This window comes from Astyanax mexicanus, chromosome 4, assembly GCF_023375975.1.
Source record: "Astyanax mexicanus isolate ESR-SI-001 chromosome 4, AstMex3_surface, whole genome shotgun sequence".
NCBI lineage: Eukaryota > Metazoa > Chordata > Actinopteri > Characiformes > Acestrorhamphidae > Astyanax > Astyanax mexicanus.
In genome coordinates this window covers 47,749,975-47,757,517 of record NC_064411.1, presented here as the reverse complement: position 1 = coordinate 47,757,517, position 7,543 = coordinate 47,749,975, and the positions used below count along the sequence as shown (strand labels likewise).

At 37.8% G+C, this 7,543-nt stretch overlaps 1 protein-coding gene across 1 annotated transcript in view; it reads left to right on the top strand.

Annotated features, from left to right (window-relative positions):
• Positions 1-3,403: 3,403 nt before the first annotated feature.
• The window catches only part of LOC103031053 (voltage-dependent calcium channel beta subunit-associated regulatory protein), a 48,403-nt gene continuing 44,263 nt past the window's right edge, over positions 3,404-7,543 (top strand). Inside the window, exon 1 of the mRNA XM_022678921.2 lies at positions 3,404-3,497. The gene's annotated coding sequence lies outside the window, so the exon portion shown is untranslated. The remainder of the gene's footprint in view (positions 3,498-7,543) is intronic.

Sequence of the window (7,543 nt, the reverse complement as noted above, 5' to 3'; positions counted from 1 at the left end):
ACTGAACTACACCTCTACTGAACTACACCTCTACTGAACTACACCTCTACTGAACCTCAACTCTACTGAACTACACCTCTACTGAACCTCAACTCTACTGAACTACACCTCTACTGAACTACACCTCTACTGAACTGCACTACTTCTGACCTACACTACTACTGAACTACACTACTACTGAAGTGCACTACTACTGAAAAAAGGTAAGAAAGAAAGAGTGAGAAAAAATAATTTAAAATGTAAAGAAAGGAAAATAAAGAAAATAACGCAACAAATAAAAAAGGAAGACAGTTAAATATATAGACAATAAAAAAGAGATGAATGAAATATAAAGTAAAAAAGAGCGTAAAAAGGAAGAAAGAGAAAAGAAAGAATTAAATAAAGAGAAACAGTAAAATAAAAATAATAGAAAAAAGGAATAGGAAGGGAAAAATATAGTGAGAAAAGGAAGATGAAACAAGAAACAATTAAAATACAGGGACAAAAGAAGAAAGAAAGTAAGAAAACGTGTGGATGAGTGTGGATATGAGAAAAAAAGCAATAAAGAAAGAAAGAAAGAAAGTATCTGTATATATAGATGACTGATAAATGGTAAAGTGAGTATCTCAATGAGTGTCTATCTACCAGTCTTTAAACAGAGCAACACTGACCCCTACCGACCAGACTCACACTGTACTACAGCACTGCAGCAGCGCCCCTTTACACAGTGCTGCTGTATAACACTTACATAACAATTCACTTCATACACTCTCACCCGTATATAAATACTGTAAAACAGACCTACACTCCCTTATTCCTCATACAGTTACAAAATAATACTCCTGTACTCATATCAGATTGATACTGCAGTAGTTTTATAAACACATCATATTTGGTTTAAATGTTTTTAGTCCCATCTTTTGTAAGAACACTAATCGGCCATGCGGTGGCGCCCTGCAGCCCCCAGAGAAAGAGAGAGAGAGAGAGAAAGAGAGAGAGACAGGGGGTCTGGGTGATCTCTCCTCCTCTTACGTAATGACTCCCCAGATCCTGCAGGACTGAAGGACAGGGAGGAGAGCTGCTACATCTGTATTCATCTCCAGTACCCATGTTATCTATTCTATTCTCCACTGCTCTCTCTCTCTCTCTCTCTCGCTCTCTCTGTGTGTGTGTGTGTGTGTTTGTTGTCAGGTTCAGGTTGCTTGCGTACTGAGTGACGCAGTGTGTGAATAATGGGAGACTGGAGTGACTGGAGGATTTCTCACTGTCACTCCAAACATCACACACCCCTGCTATTATCACACACACACACACTATTCTATAACTACTACTAATAACAATAATTTTAATAATAATAACAACAATAATTTAGATGTGATTATAATAATTCTGATTAAAATTATTTTTAAATTATTAACTTACAATTTTTATAAATGTACTACAGCTACTCATTCTATGACTAATAATAATAACACACTATGAAGACATCTACAACTACTATTATTAACACTAATAATACGCTAATAATTCTTCTTCAATTATTACTGTTACTAGTTCTGATAATATATAATATTACTAATGCTACTATTCTAGTAGTAGTATTATGACTACTACTTCTACTAAAACTACTATACTATTCTGCTGCTGTTACTAATAAAAACTTACTGATACCTTTACTATTATTCTTCAAATCATTATATATCCTATAATCAGTATCATCCTAATACTAATATAATGACTGATGAGACTGATAGTATGGTTAATAACAACAAGAAGAAAGAAAACATATAATTTTTATTATATTTATATTTTTATTATATGTATTATGATGATATGTGTCTGTGTGGACAAATGTATGACTCACCAGGCAAGACAAACAACTGCTTGGGGCCAGTGGGGGCCCCCAAAGGCTGACAATGTGCAAAATTTCCAATGACAGTAGGAAAACCTGACCTTCAAACAGGGTCCCGCCTGACTCCACTCACTCCCTTTACAGAAGATGTGTGTAAAAAGAGAGGGAGATGGAAACTAATGTGACCTTTTGACTGTCCTTCTTGTTTGAGGAAAAAGTGATTGAGTGCCTGTGAGGATTGAGGGCCCTCAAGATCAAGAAATTTTGATAACGTCTCTTAATGACTGCCCATATATGGGTGCCCTGTTGCCCATCCAGTAGAAGTAAAAAAGATTACACTTTAAACAGCCTAAGTTCATGACTGTTCTGTTTTATTATGTAAAACAACATATTTTAATTATGTTTTTTAAATATAATAGTAATGTAGTTTTTTTGTTGTCAGAACAACATATTTTTAACATAATAGTGATTAAAGAAAGTTGAAGAGACCCCTGTCAATTTGTGCCTGGGCCCTAACAAGACTTACCACTGCTGATGGAATGCGTCATTTTATATGTACATATTGTCGCTGTCCAATGAAAAAGAAGAATCTCCAAAACAGCAACTTTACGTCCACCAAGAAATTTTGACACAGTGTAAGAGATAGTCTGTCTGTTCAAATTATTTAGTAAATAAAAAATTGACATATGTGTTTTTCATTAAACAGCGACAATATACAGTAGCAGTCAAAAGTTTGGACACACCTTCTTATTCACTGTCTTTTTCTTTATTTAACTTATTTTCTAAACTGTATATTAATATTAAATACATAAAACATTTAAGGGATACATATGGAATAATGTAGTAAACAGTAAAAATAGTCCCCTGATCTAAACCTGATCAACCTAATCAACTGTGATTTGATGTGATTAAGGATGAGCTAGAGCTTTACAGTGTGAAGAAAAAGCAGCAACTATTGTTCAGCACCTCCAGGAACTCCTTCAAGACTCTGAGAAAACTATTCCAGGTGACTAAAGACACTGAGATTAAAATACCAAGAGTGTGCAGATCTGTGCAGATTAAAGATAAATGTGCTACTTAGAAGAATCTATATAATAATCTATATAAGTATAAATTTACAATGTAAAAATCTGAAAGAGAAAGAAAAGACATTTAATGATATTTGTGTCCAAACATCAAACATATTAAAAAGCTGGTATAAAATAATGTATATTGAAGGTAATTCTCCATGTAGGGCTGCAGTGTGTTTACACTATTGTAGCCCATCTTTTCTCAGGTAGTGATAAAGTGCTGTAATTTAACAGGGCAGTGTTAGGGGTGTGTGTGTGTGTGGAGTCGCTGCAGGTTTGAGATGCTCTATATTTAGTAGAGCTGAATCCAGCCCGTTCATCTTTTCCTCCTCCAGCAGCAGCAGAGCTGAATGAGCGAGCGGCGCTGCACGACGCCGTCACGTGACCGGCTCCGGATGACGCACATGGCGAGGAATCCCGCTCGCCCCGCCTCTCTCCGCGTCACGTGACCCTCGCGCTCGGCCCGCCCCCCGGCGGTGGGTGTGTCCTCGGCGAGCCGAGTTTCATTCATAACTCCGTTTGTCCGTTTTTTCGGGGCTGGGAATGAAACGGCGCGGCGGCGCGAGCGCGGGACCGAGCGCGTGAAGCGGAACCGGGTGAGTGACACTCCCCTTTATTATGACTTTTTTTTACATTATTACTCCCGCTTTTTTAAATTAATTATAATTTTTTTATTAATTATTTAATTCACATTTTATTTATCTCAATGGGGTCTTATTTTTTATTAATATACATATTTATATATTTGAGAACAATATATTATTCATTTTTACTTTATGTAATATAAAATAATTGTTTATTTATTTGTGGGGGGTTCTTTTTTGCGTTTATTTTTTATTATTATTTTTTTATTTTATTTTTGAGATATTTTCTGATAAAATATTTGAGAAAAATAATTAATTTAATGTAATATATATTTATTTATTTTTATTTATTTTTTTTTTTACCTCACAGTAAAACGAGCGTCATCCTACCTTTTTATTTATTTTTTTAATTAATATATTTTTACTGTCTCATTTTCTGATGTTTATAAATAAAAATATATATTTAATAATTTATTATATTTATCTCTTTTTTTTGCTGTTAACCCTCTTTATAAATAAACCCCATATTTTATAATTTCTCGTTTCTCCCCACAGTAATCTAAGCTAGGTTATGTTTGCTGTAGCAGCAGCAGCAGCATGTTCATAGCAGATAGGGTTAGTTAGTTAGCTCGTGCACGGATTTGGTATTTATTTTTAGCTAATAAAAGCCAAAAAGCTGCACTGAGAGAATAAAGCCCACCCGTGTCGCTGTACACAAAAAAACCGCTAAACACACCCATATAGCCACCTTTCATCACCATACAAAACATGTAACCTAGCTAACAACGCTAACGCAGCTCAGTAAAGGGGGCCATGCTGATGCTGGTGGTCGTGCAGGGCGGCGGGATGATCCAGACTGCCATGGCGGTGTGCATGCATGCCTGTGTGTGTGTGTGTGTGTGTGTGTGTGTGTGTGTGTGTGTGTGTGTGTGTGTGTGTGTGTGTGTCGTCGTGCATCACCCTCGTTGCAAAACCCTCGCTTCTCCCGCGGACCATGAAAGCTCGAGCCCAAATGCAGCCACCAGAATTCTAATGCACGCGCACACACACATGGCGAAGTGTGTGTGGTGACATTTCGCTGCGTTTCTTTCGAGCACAAATGCTGCAGGGTTGCCAGATGTTGCTGGAGAGTTCCAGCTGGCTGCGAGTCGACTGAAGCAGGAGAGCAGTGCGAGAAGGTGATTAGAAGAAAGAGGAGAACAAAAGGAGCTGTGTGTGTGTGTGTGTGGACATCAGGTAATAGGGGGCAATTTAGTTCTTATTTAGTCCAGGCAAAAGGAAATGCTATAAAGGCTATAAATAGGCTCATTAATTATTATTATAAGCGTTTAAAGGGGAATTCCGGTGTAAAATGGACTTGGGTTGCAGTGAAACATGATAAGGAGTACAAACTTTTTGTTGAATAGCCCACCTCCGTTCACCCCCAGCATCCCCAAATACAGCCTTTTAGCTGTGATGCTCCCAACAGGCTTACAATGCTTGTGATAGGGGCATATAGTTGCCCATGTAAAAAAAATCACCATTTTCACACCATTAACACACCATAGCTCCACACTCCATTGGTAGAATTCAGAGGGCCCTGACATTTAAATCGAGACACTGAGAACTAAATGCCATAAACAATAGGGATGAGGGAAGTTTTCAATTCTTAGATGCATCTTGATTTGGATGCGGACAATTTTCTAGACTATATCAGCTATAACTGTAAGTTATAAGTGTGGAAGTGTAGTGGACACATAACAGACGCAAGATGAGCTACTGCTAAACCGTGATCAATCAAATGATAGGTTATGATAGGTTATATAGACAGCTAATGATTATTTGGTAGTTGACTATCTGCTGATTATTGTTTTAATACGTTGATTAAAACAGCAGAAAGTAGTCTGTTGTTTTTGGGAACTTTTAGAGATACAGACCGAGTTTAATGATGGACAATTTTTCATCATTGCAATCTGGAGTCAAAAATTTTAATATTCAACATGGCTGATTATATTGTCTAATCTTTGCAGTCCTAGTTTCTATGAAACTTCCACAATACAAATGAAGTCAAAACTGACACAAAGTTGAAACGTATGGAAGTGGATGTCACAAAAAACGAATTGGAAAAGAGTTATGTATTAAACAAAGTAAAAAAAAAGTAGAAAAAAAAAACAAAATACATTTTTATGTTTAATGTAAGATGGTCAGTAAATATACTAACTAATTTTACTCCATTTCCATTTAATATAAAAATCAATACAATTATTACACAGTAAAAATAAACTATAGAGTGTGTTTTAAAGCAGCTTTAAAGGAATACTCACACATTTTTCAACCCTATTTCTTTCTGCTCCATCTGTAGCATACTATCAATCATCATCAATCTTACAAATCAGCAGGAAAACCATTGACTGCAAAACACTCATATAATAGGGAAGCTGAAGGTGCTGAAACAGGCTTATATATAGAGAAGATGCCAGTGAGACAATGTTTCATCACCTGCCCATTGGCTCCTATTATACGCTTATTTTAAGTCAACAAATATCCCCAAATACAGAGAAACCCACCCAGAGCTTTTTTTCTGTGCTAACACTGACTGACCCTACAATACAGATGCACCAGAAAGAGACTGAGTTGAAATAACATTGATGTATTCTTTCAAAGCAGCAATCAATTTTTTTTTTCGAATGACAGGTTTTGCCTACTACCAGCATACTATCGGTTTGAATGGGAAATAGGCATTTGGTTTCACAATGCACAAAAAACATGATTTTACAGTTTGGGATGGCTACTGCGCTTGCACAGATCTCCACCCATTAGTAAACTGCTTCACTCGCAGCATAAGCAGCAAGCAGATTAGCTCTTTTTTGTTAATGCTGGATCAGACTACACTAATTTACCCCGAGTTTGACCCGATTTTGACGGAGCCGACAGATTGCCTGCGTTGGATCCGAATTTCAGTATTGTGAGCGAAAAAGGTCCATGTAGTGTGACACAGTCAAAGAGCAGTAATTTGACGTGAGCGACGCCACCAGAGTGTCAGACGAAAAGACTAGAATGTTCGAATTTTTGGTATTTTATCGCCCAGTTTGACACGATCCACGACGTGCTTCCTAAAGCCGACCAATAGAAAGACAGAGTGTTCTGTGGCGCACAGATGTGAACACGGTAAAAAGAAAGTAGGACGGTGCTCCAGCAGTTTGCTGAACCAGAGAAACAGAAGAAAAGTTTGTTGAGCTGTCTTCATTCTGTTTATTATTTATTTACATGCACTGAAACCTAGCTAAAGTAACATTAGCTACATCTTTACCATACCTCAACTTCTCTCTGGAGTACTCTCTTGACTCTTTGGGTCATCCAAGAACGAGCCCACAGTCGCTTCTTCCTCTTCTTTTTGCAAGGGCGTGGCAATGATTGGTCGGTGACTAACATGTAGTGTTGCCAGTTCCCAGAGTATGACACAAAATTAAGATAACTGCTTAGTCTGACATAGTGAACATCCTGAGGGACAAAGATGTTGTGTAATTTGAGCTTGGCATAAAGGACAGAACTTAACTAGGATAGACACAGGTTTGAGCTTCACAAGAATTCCCAGTCATAATTCAGTCAATTCAGTGCTTTACTGCATTCTTTGTGCACTTACACACTCTCACCAGATAGGTCTCTAAATCCATACATTTTCAGTACCATACATTTTCAGATCAATTCATTTGCAGACTATCGCTTTAAGCCTGCGAACTCTGTAACCTCACTGTTTGGGCGTATTTGAACCCACTGCATGCGTTCAGAGCGGAACATCTTTGAAGAGCACTCCGATAAAGAGAAAAACAAACAGGCATGTTAATCAGCGGAGTTGAAGCGAGGTAAAGCACCTAGCTAACTCTCTCCTCCAGTCCTGAAGCATGGTTACATAAACACACTCCCACTAGCCTTAACCATCCGTACTCCTCCCACCTGCTACTGGAGCCAAAAACCCATCTTCACTCGGGATAATGCACACCTCCTGTTTTCATCCGCACACACAGGCTGCACCTCAGGCCTTCTCGAGGAATAGCAAAAGAAGGTGCGTGCTAGGAAGT